The sequence below is a fragment of the Argiope bruennichi genome, chromosome X2, assembly GCF_947563725.1.
Source record: "Argiope bruennichi chromosome X2, qqArgBrue1.1, whole genome shotgun sequence".
Taxonomy (NCBI): domain Eukaryota; kingdom Metazoa; phylum Arthropoda; class Arachnida; order Araneae; family Araneidae; genus Argiope; species Argiope bruennichi.
Genome location: NC_079163.1, coordinates 125,918,506 through 125,940,865, shown reverse-complemented (window position 1 = coordinate 125,940,865; position 22,360 = coordinate 125,918,506). Strand labels below are relative to the sequence as shown.

The following is a 22,360-nucleotide window of genomic DNA, read 5'->3' as shown; positions in this document are numbered from 1 at the left end:
CCGGTAATTTTGTTTTTACCATTAAATCTTTTACGCATAATTTAATATTTACTATTATCTCAGGAAAACACTTTTGAGCATCAAATTGTGACAAAAATTAAAGCCGTGCTAATACCTATTCTGTTTATGTAAATGAGCCATTCTAATAGAATCGACATCCATGAACACTAAAAACGTAATTGTTCGGTTCATCTAACATTCAGGATACTGTCACTTCACTTTCGGATTGGCCATGTAAACTACTCGGATATTAAACACAAACCTTCGTTTTTAGCTTTCAACAATAGAAAAATATCACGCGATTAAATATTTGATGAAGCAATGAAAACTGAATTTTTGTGCAAGATTCTAATCTAATCAGGAAAAAATAATTTTTTTTAAAAATTGCCCTAGTTTAAGAAAAATAACAAATTAATATCATTAAAAACATTTTTTTTTAATTTTAAGATGGTATGAAAGTAAATTTTATGCTGCAATATTTGCAGAAATTATCCCTAAAAAACATCAAAATCTCAATTTTTAATTAAAATTTCACATTTGCACATTTTCGTCGCCTCTGTTATATGTGTGCCATAATTGGTAGTTCTAAGTCAAATGGCCTGGCCTGCGAATTACTTATTGCTATATTTTGGGTGATCCCGTCTCCCCTCTCCTCCACACATATACATTATCTTTTATTATTAGCAGAAAATATAAAAATTGAATCTTAAAACCACTTGTGTTTTCGTCAGATTTAGTTTCAAGAAAAACCACTCTACGATACAAAATTGAATTAAATTATTTGATTACCTGATAAATGAGTTTTGAAAATATTTATATAGTATGCTGTATTCGAGAATACATAAGTGCACAAAATTTCTAAACTATAATAACAATCTATTATGAAAATGTATCATGTCAAATATAAGACAAATTAAATGAAAGTGTGTAAAAAAAATAATAAGCTGATGCAATGAGATGTTTGAAATGACCCGTTCGAAAATCTGCTGTACAATCTTAGCAAGTATGAAAAAGGAACGGTTACCGTTAGGGTTTATTTTGATTTTATTATTGACTAGTTTATATATCCGTCATTGTCTCTTGCTTGCTCATTCATTTCTTTTTCACATAAGTTTTTCAATAATTTCCCGTAACTAACATCATCTACTATAGTTAAGTTTAAATATAAATGTGACGACCTTCTAGAAGAAATCTATGTTTTAAACAATGTTAACACAGTAATTTAATTGATGCGAATGCACAAATAACTTACTCAAATGTGTGAAATTTAATTTTTAATTTGATTGATTCAATTTTAATTTATTTCATTAAAGTAAATAAATGAATCCCGCAGTAAGTTTCGAGAAAGATGCTATATAATAGCCATAAGTTGTACACAAAGACACAAATATACAGTATTAAATAATTAATGCAATTGTCGAAATACATAAAAATGTACAATACTACAAATTTGTTAAGAAGTTCCAATTAAAAAAAATAATCTGGATGTTTCAAAATGGTCAAGAAACGTTTGTAAAAACTACACTCAATGATACGGCAGCCCTTGTGGGCCAAGGCCTACAGTTCCCATATCTACTTTCTTGACCAAGGGCCCTGGGGTGGCCCAAAGCATATGTCCCGGTTAGGTGGTCAGCCTTATGCGGAACCCTAGAATCGAACCTCACACCTGCGCGTTGGGAGAGACCATTACGCCTCGGGGATTCAAGAAACGCTTATAATGCTGTGCAAATTTCAATACATACAATTCGAAAATATTTTCAGATATCTCCAAATGTTGAGTAAATTTTCTGAATCTACTAAAACTTTCTAGAATATCTTAGAAAGATATTGAATATTCTGGGCAATTAAATCGTTTTATAAATATATTTATATAACACACGATTGTTCCGAAATGAAATTATGTTAAAAAATATCCAATAATGTTCTAGAATGCTCCTAAATTTTCTACAAATTTTTAGGAAGTTCTGCAATTTTCTAAAGTGTAATATAGTCCGAAAATATTCTTGATTATTTCCAAATATTCTAGAGTTTTAAACCATTTTAATATTTTCAGAATTTCACCCTCTTATAGTGATTGTAGTAAAGATATTTCAATATCATTTATTTATCTAGTTACACTTTTAGTCATCTTGTTCAATAGGCAGAGTGATATACCATCAATATTTTCATGAGCTTGCTTTAAAATATGAAATGCATTTACAGATAAAACCGTGGCTAATTTCAACCATTTTGGCCATGCGATTTTTTGCTAAGCATATTCGCATGAAGGTAGACAGAAGATTTCGCTTAAAATTTGCGAGAAGTCTATAATATTGGTATAAATACCACGAAGCAGATTTAGTACTTCTAATACGTTGCATTTTTGTAGTATTTCGTTACAAATAAATTTGGGAGGTATAAAGCGTGAAGAAGAATCAGCATTTCTATTCTTTAACAATTACAATACTTCCTTTACTTTGATATGATAAAGTAAGAGGTGATAAGCTTACAATGCAGTGACTTATTTCAAATACCTTTTAAAAAAATGAATTTAGGATAATTAATTGCGATAAATATAGCTTTTGTATAAACTGACAAATATGTTTATCTTTTTAAATAAACGAACTCTTCAAATAAGCCAGAAAAGCAAGTATAAAATGAGAAATAATTAATTTTAGTCACTACAAATTAACAAGTTTTTACCGTTGTCTGAAAAGGAAAAGCCGATAGATGGTAAATGATCGACGTCTTCGTTGATAGAAAGAATAAATACATTATAGTATAAAACATATATAAATTTAAATAAGAAAAGCACATTGACAATTACTGTGACTATAATTTAACCCTTAAATGCGCGATTTTTTTATTTTTAATAAATGAAATTTGAAATCAACCGGGAAATGGATGTAGTTAATCGAAAAAATAAATTTTTAAAAAAACCCAAAAGATTTTTTTATATTTAAAAAAAAAAAACCATACTGATATATTTTTACATCATCATGAACAATCGCTCTTCCTCTTTTATAATAATATGATATTTCAAACATAAATAATACTTCTCATCACATTACAAAACATGAAAATTCATGAAACAATTATTTTTAGCATTTAAACAGAAATGAAAATTGCATTTGCTGCATGACCACTTATGATACCCTTACATAGGGGAATTTTACACCTCAGTCTGTTTGAAAATATAGATCAATTACCAACGCCGTCTTTTCGTACATCCATGGACGGCAAAGGATGAGTTGTCCTTCAGGTTTAGTGAACTTTTATAGGACCGATTTTGCATATTGATGAATTTTCTCTTCACAAAAAAGCTACATTTTCTTGCATAAATTTATCAGTATATGCAAATATATAAATATTATTCGTTACTCTTATCTTTTTCTATCTGAAAACAATTTTTCCTGTATGTTTTTATTACTTTTTACATAAATAATCGTAATTCATAACACCTGCCTAAATGAAATTGTATTCAGATAGTGCGTCAGCAATGAAAATTGTCACAGATAAAGAAATGAACTGCCAAAGATTCTACTTGGGTTCGGAAAGGATAAAATAGTTTTGGTAAAATTAAAATAATAATAATTAAAAAAAAACACTCTGCAAAGGTTTCTACATAAAGAGAATGAGGGCTTAATCATACGATGCAATTCTGCATCGCTATGCATTTAAGGATTAAAAAAAAAAGCTAACGGCTGTGATCTCAACAAACTTTTCTCGCATACTCTCCAATAAATGCATTAACTGAATGCCATTAGCGAACAATAGTTACGAAAGAGCCTATTACAGGGCGATTTGGCTGCTGGGATGTAATTTATACAAAAATACTAGCAAAACCGAATGTGTATTTCAGCACCGTTTTTCCTGCCGATTGAAATCAAAATTGGGGACAATGCTACAATTATTATCATGAAATCACATACCAAATTTCATTTATTTGTTTCTCTGAGTTTTTGAGTTATCGCTTTTATATGCTCGTGAAAGTACAGACCGACAGATGGTCAACCGCAGCCAGTCACCTCATTACCACAGAACTAAGCCGTATAAACAGGGATTATTGTGACTGGATGTTACGCTCATTCATTATCCAAATTTTTGCATAAGAAAACAAAAGTTCAAAGAATCTTCAAACTGTAGACTTCCACTGTAAAAGACTAGATAGATTTTCCATCATTTCTTTTAATATTTTTAAATTCCCAGAGTATTGTAATATTGAGTCAAAATGACTATTTGTACTAAGTCTTCTTCTAATAAAGTGTTCAATCCTTTGATGGATTTGGTTTTAAATTTGATAAATGTTTACACTTTAAAGGTTAAATCTGAGAACCAAATTTTATCTCTCTATCCTCTTCATTTTGCAGTTATTGTCTTAACTTATATTCCATTCAGACATCTTTCTGAATGGATTTCATTCAAAATTCGATAGAAATCTTCAAATTCATAGCAGAAATGATATACCAAATTTCATCTGCCGAACTCTAAGTATTTTTGAGTTATCGTGTTCACAGACAGACACAATTCCAAAAAATATGTTTTTCGGATTCAAGGAGTTCGAGTTTCTTGACGATTGTAATACTTTTTCTTTGCTTATTTCGTATACGAAAAAATGAGGAATGGCGGTGAGTATCAATATTACAAGAAAAAAAAACTATCGATACCTTAGTTTCCATACAGAAGAGGAACTAAACTCGCATCCGGAGAAAAAAGGAAGACGACGAGACAGTAAACAACTAAACAATTCGGACAGACTGCATATTTCTTTTTCTCCTTATTAATAGTAAAAACCATTATTGATTGTTGCAGGCCAATCAATGAACTACAGTTTCTTTTATCTATTTACTGTGTTTCATTTTTTTATGTTTTAATATTTAAAGAAATTGAATTATTTTAGCAAAACTTTCGTGGGGAAGCATAAAATTCCGTTAGAGCGTGATTTACACTGCTCTCTATTAATATACAATAGCTTTAGAGGTGGTTCTGATACCACTTGTTCTAGGTTGACGCAGCATAGGCAAATTTGATATTTGCGCCAGTGAATCCTATTATACTAAGTCTTGTGTCTAGCCAAACCCATGTGTTAAGGATTCTTGATAAAGGGGAAGAGTGTCGTCTTTTATTGATCCTAGCGATGCAGAACATGTTTAGAAACATTTTGAAGTGTGGTTTGTTTCCTATATAGGTGCCTTACTGGAGGAATTTTGAGGGAAACTAATCTTCATTTGTATCTCGATTGGAAATAAATCTCCAACAGTCAACTGACCCCTGTTGACTGAGATCCGCTCCAAAATAACCAATGTATAGCTTAAAAGAAGGAAGTGACCCGAATCAAATAATTCGATTTATTGCTTACATTGCTATTGTATTATATTATATTATCAAATGAATTACAAATAGGAAACAAGATTTTCCTGGCCTTTTCAGGTTTGGTTATAGAATAATAAGCAAGAATTATTTTAGAAGCTGTTTTAAAAGTTTTTACCTCAATTCTTATCTTTCTATCCTGCATTATCCGATTAAAATTCAATAGCCCCCAGACGGTGAAAGGCACAATCAAATTTGCTTTCTTTTGGCCACTGATATTCGTCATTTGTTGATTCATGACATCACAGATGACGCATCGATTAAAAATCGATAAATTATTCCAATCCGCCGATTTGCATTCCTCCCATTGTTAAACCTTTTTGGAATCTCATTTTTTCCTTAATCTTCTAGACAGACAAGTCAACGTTAACGGAGGGAAAAAGATCATTAGTAAAAGTTTAGACACTTGGTGCATGACCTTTGAGAAAGCGTCACCCTCTTCATGCATTGTTAGTCAAGGGATCGCTATTCAATAGGCAGTAAAAAGACAAAAAACAGCCGTTTTTTGCGGGTCTTTATATGGCTGTTATATTTAAAACAGTTTTTTTATTTTCAATAGCTTTTTGTTTTTGTGATGAAATTAGGAATGCTGACAATTTAATCCATACTTTTCCATGTGCTATTGCCCTAAAGGTTTTCAAAATCGTGATAATTTATTATCGGCTCATTTGCTCAAAGACTAGAAACTGAAGGAGAGGGCATGTAATTGCTATGTCACAGTTGTTGCCCAATCCCACTAATCCAAAAAAATCCAGACTTGAAACTGACTAAATTGTGCAGAATTCCTATAAGCCAACAACTCGATGAACAAATGTACTTAAAAATTAACCTACATCGCGCAGAAACGTTTTTCAAAGATCAAGCATTTTTTAAAGATTACATTAAACAATGCAGAACTCGTTTCTGTAGCTTCAAAAAATTGTAGACTACTTTTTTCTCCAATATCCTGTTCTCTGCTTGAAAGATACAATCTAATCTAGGATATTTAAGAAACTTGGAGAACATTTTTTTAAAGAATTTATTGGCTGCATAGTTTGCAATTGAACCGCTAGATAGAGTTGCAGTTGTCAAAATGTTGCACTATATATATTTGGTGATATTCCATTTTGGAGGAACACTGGAGAGTTATTTTGAGACGGAGCTTGTAATTTTGAAACGCGATCAGATAACATGGACGACACCCGGTGTTATGTAGGATGAGACAATGAATGTAGTACCGATTAACAAATCTTCGGTAGGTTGTTCTCCATTCAGGAACACAACTATCAAACGAGGAACCACACATTTTCATAGCTGCAAAACGAGCAACACATTATCGCTAAACGAGCAACACTAGCTATTTTAATTTATTTAATTTTCCAAAAGGATGAAAAAAGTGAACTCTTAACATCCTGTAACGAAAAGCTTAGACTTATTCACTTCAAGAATGGACATGTAGTGTCGTATTCATACAAATATGAAAAAAAAAAAAAAATGGAACTTGTCGTTACCAGGTGGGAAAATATGTGAGTATTTTTTAAAAATCTTATTGTAAAATTTAGAAAAATGAGATAGACGGTGTCGCATGTTCAACGATGAAAACAGAATTTCGGTTCCTTTTTTTAGGACTATCAAAATTGGAGCTTAAGGCTGTGAAACAGAGCTAGTCCGAGAGAAATTTATTACAGATCTGAGATGAAGATTTGTCTCCTCCACTCCCTTCTTGCATTTCAAAGCTTCATCGCGTTCCTATCCCTTTCTCCTTAGAACAGCCCAACGTGAAATCTATTTTATTGCATATAATGCGTTTTTATATCGACAGGAGGTTTTTTTTCCCCTGCAAGGCTTTTATAAACTAATGGGTATTTTTTTTATACTAAACACATCCATAATACTTAAAAACGTTAAACTTAAAATAGTTATGCTTTGGTCTTTTGTGTACAAAGTGTTTTGTAATGCTTATTGGCGCAAGGACTATTGCCTTGTTGCAGTAAGCAAACAGCAGATGATAAAAAATAGTTTTACTAAATCCTAAACGCAAATTAACAGAGATACAAAGATATAAATTATGATAATACAACAATAAAAAATTTTAAATTTCAGTGCATTAAAGCCAAACAGTGATCCAAAAAGAATGCGAGATCAATAATGAATAACCATTGACCAGCAAAGAAAAAAAAATGTTAACCGTACTAAATGCAAGTTAAAAATATTCGAATGGTATCTCTCAAAAGTCTGCAAATTTAAGGACGATGATTAAAAAAAACCAGAATACATCGAGAATGAAAAGGAAGTTTTCTATTAAAATTCGATAGAAACATTTCGATTAAAATATGAAATAGATTTCATCATTGTTTTTTAATTCTTTCATTGAAAATCATGTTCATTCATTAATTGCTCTAAAAAATTAATTCACGCAATTTCTTCTTTGCCTATTCAGTAATTTGGACTAAGCTTATTTAAGAATTCATCCTTCACCGATATTTTCTTTCATTTTCAGTTTGCATTACTTTTCTTTTTAGTAATCGAAAAAAAATATTTTATTTACGTTTTCGATTTTCCAAGAGGAATCATGTTTTAACAGCTTGATATGTATTGTCCCTGGCTATAATTTAAATAAAATATCAAAAAATATCCGCTTGTTTTCGTCCAAAATAAAAGTAATTTTCCGTGATGTATTCATTCATTCGTTTCAAACAATAGTCCAACTCTGGATGCTTTCCTCTATTAGATTTCGAACAAAAAAAAAAAAAAAAATTACCAGAAATTTAGCGGGACTTGACATACTTTTTATTATTTTGAGTATTTAATAAAAAGAAATAAATGAGCTATTCATTTATAATAAAATACCATAAGGTCGCGGAAAATATATATATACCACAAAATTCATCAAGAAATTAAATTCCTTATTGTTAGTTATTTTACCACCTCTATTTAGAGCTGCTAATTAGAGAAGAATATTAATAAACTTTGATTTCATGATTCAAAAAAAATCTGTAAGCAGTAATGATTGTTAAGGCATAAAAACATTAAAAATTCATATGCAAATGCAGACTGTCCTAAAAAACGCTTTTAACAATTAATAATTTCGAAGTCTAAATTTTAAAATCATTAAAAAATGTATAAACGATTTAAAAGCTAGATATATTCAATCTCAAAAACATTAAAAACGCATTAGGAATTTAAAAGTTGAATATAATCAACATTAAAACATCAAAACATTAATGCGGCTTTAACAATCGTATGAATTATTAATATTATTTTAAGATGGCATTGAACCTACTTTCAATGTAAAGAAGAAGACTGATGTAAGTTCTCAATATGTTTTTAGATAAAATAAAAACCTTTTAATTTCAAATTATAATAATGTATCTTGATTTTAAATTGTTAATTAATAAAAAATTTTGAAATCTAATTTTATCTAATAAATTGAATACATTTCTTTTCTAAAATCAATCTCAATCCTAAAAATATTTTAATATAAATTGTAGAAAAAATGAATAAAAAAGATTAAACGTCTTATAATTTTATTCAGAAATTGAAATTCAATTATATTCTACAGTTTAATAATTAGAATTCATTCTTAATAAGTAATAAAATCACTTTTTTTCAAATTCACTACCAGATGGCTCTTGCAAAAAGAAATCAATATTTAATTAAATTAACTTATTAATTGATAATTAAATTCCCAAAAGAGTAAAATAATGTATTGTTATCGGAAACACTTTGGTGACAAAATCTCAAAATAATAGCACATCCAAAAATAATTAAAAAGATTGCGTATTCAAGAACATGAAACAAATCGAACTAAATAACAGCATAAACTGCCTTTGAAATTGTTAAATTGAACAAATAGGAGTATTTTTCTTTCTTGTATACTTTCACAAAATGACATGTATGACTTCCTTGTATAATGAAAAGCATTTAAATATTAGGTTACGTGTGCAAGTACTTAGTCCTGTGGCAGTGATAATATGTGAATTGACCACATTGAATTCACCATTAATTCTTTAAATTGGCTATGATGAAAGGATCATTTGAGGGGAGTCATTCTAAAATTTTGACTCAATTAATTGGTAAAATGTAGTAAAACTAATTCTTAATTCCTCAAAACTGGTATTAATTTCGGGAATTTATACAGACAGAGGAAAAATTATTTGCTCTTCATGTTTTCCAAATTTTCATTGATTTCAAAATAATCTTTTGAAAATTATATGGAAAGTAAAGTCTTCTCAGGAAGGAAAAAATGTCCGATACATTTTTGTCTGAAAAAGATGGGAAATTAAGATGGTAAAAAGTCTAAAACTTTATCGATACTTTATTTACTAGAAGTTTGGTATCGTCAACGAGTTATCACTTGATTAGTTTTTACGTGTATTGATTGAAATCGATTTTTCAGTAATTCTCTTACATACAAAAATTAATACGGTGGTATATTCCTGATAAATATGTAATATTTAGCATTTTCAGAATTCTATTATTAGCTAATTGAAAAATTTTAATTAAATTTTCATTCCACATACGTGAAGACATTCGGCAGTGATACTGTAGAAAATTGGCATTAAGATTCAGTAATAATTATAATAATGAATTCTGAAACATATTAAAGATTAAAAATGAGAAAATAATAAATATCTGATAAGACTCTTTTAATAATGTGTTAAATCGCATTAAGTAATGTTTTAATAAAAACATAGACGGCATAACAGAATCGTAAAAGAGTTAGATAAGGAAAATAATGCCTAATGGAATAAATAAGTCACAATGAATGGCACGAAAAAGAAAATTGTTTCACTGTCATTAAAAATGAAAAAATACATTAATGTGATTAAAATTACACAGCTAGAGTGTAATTAAAGTGTTTCTATCAGTCTCTTCACGCTTTCATGATGTTGTTCTGTTCATTTTAATATACTAATAAAAACATATTTAAAAAAACATTCTTTTATGAATCTAAAAATTAGAAATCGTACATTTCAAGTGATGGAAAGGGGTCTTCCTCATTTTTTATGAAACCGCCTCAAAATTTATTTCTGTACGTTCGAATGAGCGTTGAAATGAGTTTTGCGTGCGAAATGAAACAAAACAAGTGTAATAGCTTTGTTTAACTTGAAATCCGAAACTTACTTTTGATGTAAATTGGTTTTGAGAAAAAAACGAACATTCAGGACGTTTCATTGAAAAAATATGAGGTAAAGTTCCATGAGAAGATCAATCAAGTTCAAAACATATTGTCTGAATGTAACTCACTAAAAACTTAATCGATATCTGTTCAATATTCAATGCAATTCCATACGCAGAACACTTTTCAAATGACTTTTTCTTCTGCGTGACCTTAATAAATAATTTACAGTAAATTGAGTAAGATAGTAAATATTGGTCAGTAAAATTTTAATATAGTGACGCATGCCAATAAAATAACTGCAATCGAAAATTATTCACCTTTTGTTCTTAAGTTATTTCTATATTTTTAAATACTCTCTGTATCCAGATAGAATATATATTTTAATCAATAAGTTTACTGATGAAAAATAACAATCTCTTAACTTTTTATGCAGTTGCTTAATCCTATTAAGCATATTTCGTAATATATTCGATTCCCCTATGATAAAACTGAGTTATGAAGCTTTGAATACCGTTATTTTAGACCATTTGAATGGCCTCCTCAAGGAAGATCTGCCAATCAATGGACGCCAAACGAGGCGGTCGTAAAAAAATGGATCTTTTTTGGCTGAAAATGTTGCCATGTTAAGATTATTTTACGAAATGCAATAGGACCGGGGAGAGTATAAAAATTGGCTTTTTGTAATCTTTTCAGTTAGACATTTATTGTTTAAAACATTTTCAGCTGGAAGTATGTACCTATCTCTAATGATATAGAAATTAATCATTGTGCTACGATTAGAAAGAACATCCTGTATATTAAAAATTTTTTTTTTGTCTGGATTTATTATATTTATTTACAACTAGCTCTTATTTTATTTAAGTAGAGTAATTTTCCTAAGATAGACTTAAACATAATTTAAATTATCAAGCTTTTTCAATAGAAATGTGGCTGGCCTTGCCTAAGACATCTTGATAACACAATTATTAATGACATCGTGATTCAACTTTCAGTTTTTCTTCGGCTAGAACAACTTTTCACATGGTTGATTTCATTTTCAGTTAATTACAATAATTTGTTACTCTTTTTTTAGTAATATCATATTACTTTAATCGAAATTGCCCATTTTGTAAATACAGCAGGTGTTATTTCATTCAAAATTAAATATTATTTTCGGATTCCAAACTCTGACTCAACAGAATACCCAAGTGTTTGTTTAAAATCAAATGTTATTTAAATGTTACTATTAAACACAAAGTTGTTTGATTACTAAAATAATTCATTTCATCAATTAAGCTTTAATATTTTTTAATCAGTGCCATAATTTAGGATAGAGGAAATAATAAATATATTTATAATGTTAGAATTTCTAGAATCTTTATTCGAAAAAAATGCATCATTTTTCCCTTCTAGAAATACAGCTGGGTAAACATCTTTTTTGCCATCAAATAAAAAAAAATTTCGGTGCTGTTTCAGACCAAACGATATTCGCCAAGCATGCTCCAATAGAAAAGTAATGAACAAATGATCATTTTATGTATACAAAATTATTTCTTTTGGGTGTTTACGCATGATGGATTCTGATCATTTCGGTATTAAAATGGATTTTATTCCTGCATTTTTGCAGGTATTTTACAGTATTTCATTTTATATTCATCATCATTATTATTTGAAGGAACATAGATATTTGGCATATATTTAACCTCAGAAATGAATGTTTTCCTTCTTTTGGCAATCTGTTTCTAAAACAGAAGTTATATTAGTTACTCCTTGAAAGGAGTATGAATTAAGTAATTTCTTGCTATTTATAGCGCTAATGCTCCAATAGAAAAGTTTTTGAAATTTGCGTTTTTGAAGAGTATAAAAGCAGAAAAATACTGTATCAAAGACAAACATTTGTTCTATATATTTTTTTAATAATACCATGGAACTTAGGAAATTCGAAAATTTTTTAATCAAATTCGTCGATAATTCGAAATTTTCTCTGGTAACTTGAATTCAACATATTAAGATTAAAATCCAATAGCGTCGTCTGTAATTCGTAAATATTTCGTTTTTGATTCGATGGCAGAACTAAAGATAGTAAATATTGTTTTCGTTAAACAAACTGCATCTTGGTTCCTCAGTATTGCTAATAATTTGGTGGCTAAAAATTAACTCTGATAAAAAACCTGAGTAATTATGAGCGATCATAATTAAAAGTTTAACACAAAGAAACTTGTCTAATCTAAATTCGTCGTGCACTCAAATTTTTTCTTTGTACCATCCATTTTTTATTAACATAGTTGTTAAAATATAGATCAAAATTCGAAATTATTTTTGTTTAACGAGTAACAAAAGTAAAAAATTGTTTCAGTTCTGATTTTTTTTTGTCTATTAAATATCTACATATCTCGTGCTCTCAAGGATTTTAAGTGGATATTTTTTCAAAATTCTAAAAAGCAATAAAAAGTTTAGCTTTTTTTCATTTTTGGATTTTTGCAAATGCCTTCCATGGCATTTTACAAACAATAGTTAACGAATTTTTGTTGTTTGGCATGGATTCAGCATTTTTATACTGAATTTATCTTGCGGTTTTGGCGATATTTTTAAGCAATTAATCCCTGGTATACGGTTAGTAATATCCTAAAATTGAATTTGTATTTAAGGTGCGTTTTTTCCAACTATTGAAACCAAAATTTGAAATAGAGCTACAATTGTAGTCATAAAATCACAACGCACATTTGATATATTTGCATTTTTGAGTAATCGCGTTTCCAGACATGTGAAAATACAGATCGACAGATGGTCAACCCCTTAATGGATTTGGTTTCAAATTTGAAACGCATCAACACTGTTGATGTTAAACCTGTACATCAAATGTTATCCCTCTAGTTCTCTTCGTTTTGAAGTAATCATGTTAACTTATGTTCGAACTGAAGTTCAGACAGATTTCCTCTGAATGAATTTAGCTTAATATCTGAAGGAAATTGCAAATTTGGTGAAAAAACTATAAACCAAATTCCATTCGTCTAGCTCTTGAGTTCTCTAGTCCTTTTGAATTATCGTGTTCACAGACAGACATAATGCCTGAAATGTGCTTTTAAGGGATATCCGAAACTTGGAGATTCGTCAAAATATCGAGTTTGAATTTTTCGACGGTTCCAATATTTTCTCTATACTTCGTGTACGCGAAAGTAAAAAAACTTTTAACGCCTTAGATACCAATTGTACTGTGAAATATATTGTTTTTATTACTTACATATTTATTGAGATCAATGTTTTAAAATTAATAATTAAAAAATTATCGTTATTCTTCATTTATTAAAAAACTTAGTCTTTATTATTTAGTTATGAATTATTCATTAAAATAGTTAAATGCTAAAAATAATTCGTTACTGCCATTTTCAGTGAATAAATTATCGTTATATCTTGTTCTACTCATTTTTCCCTCGAATTTTTGTTTTAATGGAATTAAATGATATCCCATCGGCTTCGAATCAACCATGTTCTTCTGTAATAGTAGACTAATTGGCATTATGCATACAACAGACCAAATAAGGAATTAAAATGCGGATTACAGTTGTATTGAGTAAATGCGCATCATCTTTTTAAGTCTTTGGCTAGCAGGGTACTTTGAGCATACAGAATGCTAAGTATATTTCTTTCAGTACATTAATTTTCAACTTTAATATAGCTTAAAGTGCAGGTCTAACGAAATATCAGCTTAAAACGGTTTAGTATCGATACTTATTAAATAGGTTAGTTCCCAATTTGGTATCTTTATTAATAATAAAAGTGTATGTGTGTGTTGTTGTTTAACAGGCCGTTAGGCCTAGAACTATCAGATTTGATACAGATAGGAGGATAAAAATATGCCTCTCGGAGCTATTTCATGAAATTTTAATTAAAATATTAACTAATCAAAAATGAAACAAATGCATATTTTTACATATTAATACAAAATATTAGATACATATTTTAATGATATCAATTTAAATGATATACAATTTTCTTTTTTGACCTTTTTAAAAATATTTTTTTACATAATTTCAAACAATACTTTCCATCCTGTTATGATAATTAAACCATTTTCATGGTTCTACGAATAATTATATATTATTCATTCTGGAAAAAGCTAAAGAAGAATGGTTTTGTCTCTTGTCTTCTCCGTTTACATGAGAAAAAAAAAAGAAAAGGAAGTTATAGAAACAAGAAAAACAAAGTGTCATTTAAAGATAGACAACCAGGACAGGTATATTTTTAATGCCACTTTGACGTCATGGGATTCGACTAAATTAAGAAAATTCATGTGCACGTTAAACACTACCGGTGTAAATCTATTTAAAAAACATGGCTTAAATGGCTATCATAATTTGATGCTAAATGTTTATGATTTTTTCAACAAAGTATTTTTAAGTTTTGTATTAGAAATTTACTTGAAATGAAACACAACCAATATTTCCAATGATACAGCTGGTTGCTAATGGCTATTAATTAATAAATCAAATATTTTCATCTCGGTAAAAGCAACATTTTTACTGACTCATTAAATTATTTTAGGGCATCAAAAGAACATTTACATTCAATATCACATTTTTTCTCATGTCAAAGATAAAATCTCCGATCATAAGAGGCTACAAAGATTTCACATTTCTTTTCTTATTTTTCCCCAGACTATGCAGTAGAAGTTGTGTTATTCCTAGAAGTTTCGGTATATAATTACAATTGTAAACCCTTTTATTTTTATCGCAACAACATAAACATTATATTTGAAAGATCTTCGCCAGTATGCGGCACCCATTCTGTAACATGTGGATACGACCGCCTACTCCAGTCGGCATCAAAACATAAATCTCAAAGAAAGTTTGTCTTTTCTATTCAGAGCGGGTTCATGTAAGATATGATGAGGTAAAAATGCAAAATATTAAAACCGGTAACACTCTTTGCTGCTGCAGACGCGCCTGTTTATATCATGCTCCGATTTAAGTGTAGAGCCAGACTGAAGTTGGGACATTCCCTTTTCCCGCTTTTAAGATTTTATATATCTCTGATCAATGGTTCGTGAAATGAATGGCTGTTGTGGGATGAGAAGATGCAATTAGAAAAGAGTAAGCACAGATGCATTTTAAAATTGTATCTTTAAATAAAAAAATAAATAAAAATTTTAGAAACACGCTTTTATTTATGTACCTACTAAAAAATAGACACTCATTTTTTTATAAAAAATTCGAGGAGTCAAAAATAAAAACATAAAGAAAAAACAAAACTAAGGCGTGAAGCACTGGTAGAAATAGATTACGTAAGTTAGAATTTTAATTCTATTCATAATGCATTATAATTTTTAATGAATGCTTCTGTATTGCGGCTTAGTTTCTTTATAATGCTGTTTTAAATATCTGAAACGTTTACATTTTTGTTTTGACCATTAGATTTTTTTTATGTGAAAAATTCTGTTTTTCAGTAATTAATTTTTTAATCGCTCATTCATTATAATACTTATTATGGAATCTTGTCATTCGTTTTTCTTAAATTCACTACCAGGTGCTATCACATGTATATAAAAATTTAACTAAGAAAAATCTATTAAATAATTACTAAGCTAAAACTATTAATATAATGCACTTTTAAGAGTACAAAATTGCAGAGTTCTAGTAAATCGGAAACGAGTCATAAATTGGTTACAAAATTCCATCTTTATACACTTGAAGTAAGGACGCTAATTGATATTTTCTAATTAATCTAAGTTCTAAAAAGAGTTTTCTAACCGCTCTGACTCCGGCTTCACTGCAATTTTAATTTCCGAGGTGCTATTATTTTCCCCCTCGGTGCCAAAATTTTGTATCGGCCAACTTCAAGAAACTATTTAAGTTCGGAATATTTTCTCGTGCTCGCGCTTTCCTGCTCTCTGTCTTCCTAATCAGTACGCTATATCACACTCGCCATGGCTTAGACATAGAAGTCCTAACAGCAGATCAAAATTGGCTTATTTCCTCGAAATTATTAGGAATAAAAATCATTTAAGAGCTTCACGACTGTTTTTTCAAAACATGCTTTATATATTTACAATTTATATTATATATATTCTACATATAAAGGATACAGCAAAACCCAAAAAGGCTCATGTGCGGTATAAAACACAATCGCATCTACAAAAAAAAAAAAAAAAAAAAAAAAAATGTATTTATTTCAAGCTGTTGCGAATATACTAATAGATTTATAGAAAGAAAAGTTTTTATACAAAATTCCAAATGTGTTGAAAACAAAAGAGTCTAGGTTTCCCAAAATATAACACATTAAAGTACTTTAAACAATAGCAGCCTGTAAATAACTATGTAAACAAAATAATCTAAAACTAAGTATATTTAAAAAAAAAAAATATTTGTAAATTTTTGGAACAGTGCGAAATGAATCGGAATTGTTAGAAATGTGCAACATAACAGTCTCATCCATTAACAGAACATTTTTAATTTCAGAAAAGCCATTAAATTTTTGAAGACTATTCTTTAAAAAAAATCGAACAATGAAAGTAAATTGTAAATTGTTGTTGAAAGTTTTCTTGTCTTTATAATATAAGAATTTCTTTCTATTCTCTCATTTTTCAAATATTTTATATCAAATTTAATGGAATGTGATGGATTGCAACTATGATATAAATTTAGATTCATTCATGTAATAGATTTCTATCAAAAAATTCCATTAATAATAGATTTCTACCAAAAAATTCCATTAAAATTCCATAATTCCATTTTAATAGGATTACATTAATTTAATGTAATCTTATAAAATGCCATTAATATTATATTAAAAATTCCATTAAAATTATATCATATTAAAAATTCCATTAATACAATATTTAATGTAATCATTTATAAAAATTTTAAGAAGAAACAGACATTTAAGTACGATGCAACTTTTTGCGATGTTTCAAGTCGCTGTTTCATTCATCTTGAAGTTTGCCTTGGACTATTTTACTGGAATAGCTTCAAGTCGCTACTACTTGAATGCATTCATTGCTATGATCAAGATAGCCTGTAGGCAACTTCACTTCATATTAGCGACAAATTCTGGTTATAGAGGGAAACTTCGCGCATTCTATCTCTTTGAATTTGTCAATAAGACAAATATTTCTCTGGTACTTTTAAATTCCTATTAATATAATATTAATATGTTGTCCTTAATTTAAATTCATTTTCATTCGTTCGGTGCAAAAACTAGTAATTATATAAAATTCTCTTCGATTCTACTTTGTCTATATTAGCTAAATGCACGATATCTTGATTCTTCAGTAACCGCAACTAAATAATTTTTGAAATATTTAATTCAGTCCTTAATTCATCATTATAAAATACAGTAAAACAAAAACAAAAATCTGAAACTTTTAAAAAGCGTTTGAATGCATTAGATATGAATTGTGATGTTTATTTTGTTGTTTTATTGTGCCAATTTTTCAAAGTGCTGCATGCAGTTTATTAATATTATTTATAGTAATTCATATTTAAAAATTATTTAATTTTCCTGGTATGTTAGGGATGTCAAATTTTGTATAATTGTGCCTCACGAACCCTGCATCCTATTTTAATATTTTTAAAACTTAATTATTGATTAATGCCTTAGTTTTGACTTTAAGCGCGATTTGATATCTGATAGTGAATTTGAAAGAAATAGTTTGTAATATTACGGCTTAACCAAAATAATCATAGAAACATAAGACCCTCTTTTTGATAAATATTTTTTACATTTCAATGAAAATAACAAATTCAGGTTTTATTATTTTTTGCGTTTTTAAATTTGAAAAAAATCTTGTAATAAAATCGTGTTTTTAATTATTTTTTATTTTTATTATTATGTTTATCGCTCGGATCTCTTATGAGTGTATCAACTAAAATGAAATTCCAGAGAAAAATCAGCTAATAATTTGACGATTAACAATTTATTTTTTAGTTTTTCTAATAAAAATGTATTTTCATATTATTTACATTTATAAATGTTGAAAAAATATAACATTTTAGAAACTTTCTCACAGCCTGAGTGAATATTCTGTACTGTACAAAAAATTTTATTATAAAATAAATAACTAGTCTTATTTAATTCTAACTTTAATAAGATAAAATTTTACAGTCCACGCTTGATAGCATGAAGAACATTGTTCAGAACGCCATCTCAGTCTGAAACATCGTGATAATTTTTTTTTTCTAAATAATCTGACTATTTTGAATTTAATATTTTTCTACTTGCAATTAATTTTTCACTGGCCTCTTTTAATATGTATGAGCACATCTGTGTACACATGCCTTAACGGAAAATTATTTCAAGCAATTTTTTTCACCTGGATTTGCAAGTGGGAATGTTTCCTTTCTACTCTCTCGTGTATTTCTATAATACATATCGTTTTGTTTTTAACTTCGACATACAGTGAACAAAAATGAATATGCATTTTGGAACAATAGCCCTTAAATTTCAATTTGTTTGGACCACTCTTTGATATAGACATAATGTTTCTAAGAAATATCAAGTACCAAATTTCAATAATCTAGTTCGCAGAATTTTGGAGTTGTGTAGACACACACAGATTCAGTATTTCTTTTTACAGATTTATACCAAATCTGACAGATCTACCATTTTGGTTTATCCATTTTTAGAGTTATCATATGCATATTCCCATGTCATATCCGTAAGACTATTTTAGCTCTTTGGAGTTCTGAGTTGCCAATTTTACATGCACACAGATGGTCATAGAGGCATCATGTCGGTGGTTTCGTCTAAAAATTTAAAGAAATGTTTAATCTTGAGGTAATAACAACACACCAAATCTCTCTATGTACCCACTATGTATGTAGCTATTATGTACCCACAGCCTGACAGACATAAATATCAAAATGTTTTTTACGGACTCAGGGAGGTTAAAATGTGAGGATTAGTCAAAATCCCAAAGTCGAATTTGTTGATAACCCCAATACTTTCTCGTTGTGGACTTCATACATAAGAAAGTAGTTAAAAAAAAATTTTTTTTTTTTTCCTTTAAGCAGGATTTTTAAAATTCTGCTCTATATAATAGACTTTTGCGCATATAATGCGCAAAAGTACACAAGCGTGCAATTAAAAAAAAAAGACATATAAAAATATGAATTAATACATTTTCCACGATTTTGGATGCCATTGCACACACACACAAAAGGGATAAGATCTTAAAAATCATTAGAAGCCAGCTTATTATTATCTAATCAGACAGCATGACGCCCTAGCATGATCTTCTGCGTCTTGTTAAAGCAAAAGAAAAAGGTAATAACATAACACAAATATTTAGAAAATGTTGTTTAAATGCTTTAAATTTGGAGGAATTTTTTAAAAATTCTGCTTTCTGCTAAAATTTTTTAAGACCTATTTCACGAGATCCCAAATTTTTACTAAGGGATCACCTATGGCAACATGTCCCTTGATTTGCCTCTCTAAATGCAAGATGTCATATATAGAAAAAATATGATATATGACCTTTTGCATTTAAAAAAAGGTAATGTGAAGAAGTTTCAAATCGTTTGAAATTACTCAATTATTTTATTTAAGATTAAATTAAACGGAAATCACTTTAAAAAACTCTTGCCTTCAAGTGAATGAGTGAATGCGTCTTCACTATGAGAAGGGCCGCCAAAAACATGAATATTCTATTCGCAAATATCGTATAGAAATATTCGCAAATATCGTATTTTTTTCACTTTTGACAAGAGGAGATTTCAACCTATGCTTTGGGAAAAATCATTAAAAGTATAATTATTTGAGAATACGAGAGTTCATTTTAGTGTTTCTAAATTCAAAAAATAAATAAATAAAATTGTAAAAACTGATTTTTTTCGTCATATTAAACTTCAACTTCTTAGAACTCTGTACTTATTGTTTAGTTCATTGCCCAAAACATCACTAGAATTTTGGTTACAATCCCCTTTATAAATACATACCCTCGACTACCTTACTGTAACATTCGGAATGAACTGAACGTCCAGGCGAAGAGGAAATTCGGGGATTCTGGTAGATCCATAATAACTTCCTTTATTAGCAGAACATTCGATAACCCCTCAGACAAAAAAGTCACCCATCGTCAACGGTAGGTCGGTTAATCAGGAAACATCAACTTGCTTAACATTCTGGGAAGCGAGGACATGCTTACTTATCTTATAACTTCTCAATCTATTGATTTAGGTACCCCAATGTAATAACCTTGATTCCAAAAAGACTACGACTTTTTCTCCATTGAGATAATTGCTGTTCAGTTCACTCAACTGAATAGGATAATTAAGAACTCAATTCGAGTAAAAATTGCTTTTTTCAACATAGTTTAGAGAAAAATGTGCATTACGGGAACAAAATTTTCCGAATTATTTTACAAAATTTGATCGACTTTGAGATCAATAATAATCGATATTCCAGTTAAAAAGCAAGTATGGAAATCAAGAAACATGAAAATGGTTCACCTCTACAATGGCCCCTGGGAAATGCCTCTCAAATGAAAATGGTTAAAACCATTGTTTAACAAATTTTATTCAAAAATTTTTTAATTAAAGTTGATTTTGGAAGCAATTTTTTTCGTTTTTTCAAAGTGAGATCGTTCCGCACGATCTCATTTTGGTATAAGTTCACACTTTAAAAAGCTTCGTTTGTAAACAAAAGGTAATTTTTTACATGTATTTGCATTTGACAACAGAATGATTTCACGTATTTTATGTTTTCATATTCATAACAAAAACCGATACAAATTTATGTTTACGTTTTCTAAAACTATGGATACTATGCTTAATATCAAAATCATCAATTTTTAAATGTGCACGGTAATTTATTTTGATTCTGTGATTAGGTCAGATGTTTCTTAATTAATTTCAGAAATTTCAAAAAAAATGTAAAAAATACTTTGATTATAGAATGTGATTTCATCAATAAAATTGACTATCAAATATTAATTATTATTTCTTTGAGATATTAATATGCCAAAACGTAACACTACAAAGAAAATTGGGTTAAGTTCTTGTCAGATTTTTCAACAAATTAACCACCTAAATGTTTCAATTTATTATCTCAAATCATAATTAATTAATTGATTTGTCAATCAATTAATGAAATCAACCAGCGAATTAAATCAATTCCATTTTATAAGCTAAATGAATTTCTTTAGTCGACTCAGTCCCCAAAATATGTTAATATACATTCCGGGGGGGGGAGGAATTGGTCCTTTAAAGCGTTGAATATTGTTATTATGCATGTTGACAAGCAAGAACTATCTCTATTGACAATATCACTTACCGCAAACAGCGCGGACAGCTTCAGCAAATGGAGAGAAACGTGTTTTATTTCTGTTCATCCCTTGCCTTTGGCTATAGTCTGCTTGAGAGGATTTTCCCACCACTTCTGTTTAATCGCCAAATTTACTATTCAGTCGCCAAAGCTGTGGATTTTGTTGAGGAAGTAATATGGGAGAATTTTTTCTTCATTTTTGATTGTTCTCAATGCATTGTTCCTCTTCTCGATTGTGCAATGGCAAAATTAGTACACGTTCTGTCAGGAGCCGTTCCCAGACATTAAAAATGATTTTGATTTCAAGTGGTAGCGACGTTGAAGCTGAAGCAAATTCTCACGGACCGATTTATTTTTAGACCAAAGAACGAATTATAAAAAAAAATAAAAGGAAAAATGCAATCTAAATCGTTTATATTCTCTAAACGCGCTCGTTCTGAGGAGTTGCGTTTTTTTTTTTTTTTTTTTTTTTTTACAGAGAGTTTCAATTGTTTAGATCTTTCAGAGTGCGCCAAACAATCAAATGGTAAAATGCGTGATTACCTGGTAATCTAAATGCAAAGTAACTAGTGGAGAAAAGGTTTGCAACAAAAATTAGAACGTATCTTTATAAAAGTGATCGAATTTTTCATATCTTCACCAAAAAGATCTCTTTTAGCCTCTTGACCG

At 29.1% G+C, this 22,360-nt stretch overlaps 1 protein-coding gene across 1 annotated transcript in view; it reads right to left on the bottom strand.

Moving 5' to 3' along the window:
* Nucleotides 1-21,814, bottom strand: part of LOC129960299 (POTE ankyrin domain family member J-like) — a 103,079-nt gene extending 81,265 nt beyond the window's left edge. Inside the window, exon 1 of the mRNA XM_056073623.1 lies at nt 21,701-21,814. The gene's annotated coding sequence lies outside the window, so the exon portion shown is untranslated. The remainder of the gene's footprint in view (nt 1-21,700) is intronic.
* Nucleotides 21,815-22,360: the final 546 nt, after the last annotated feature.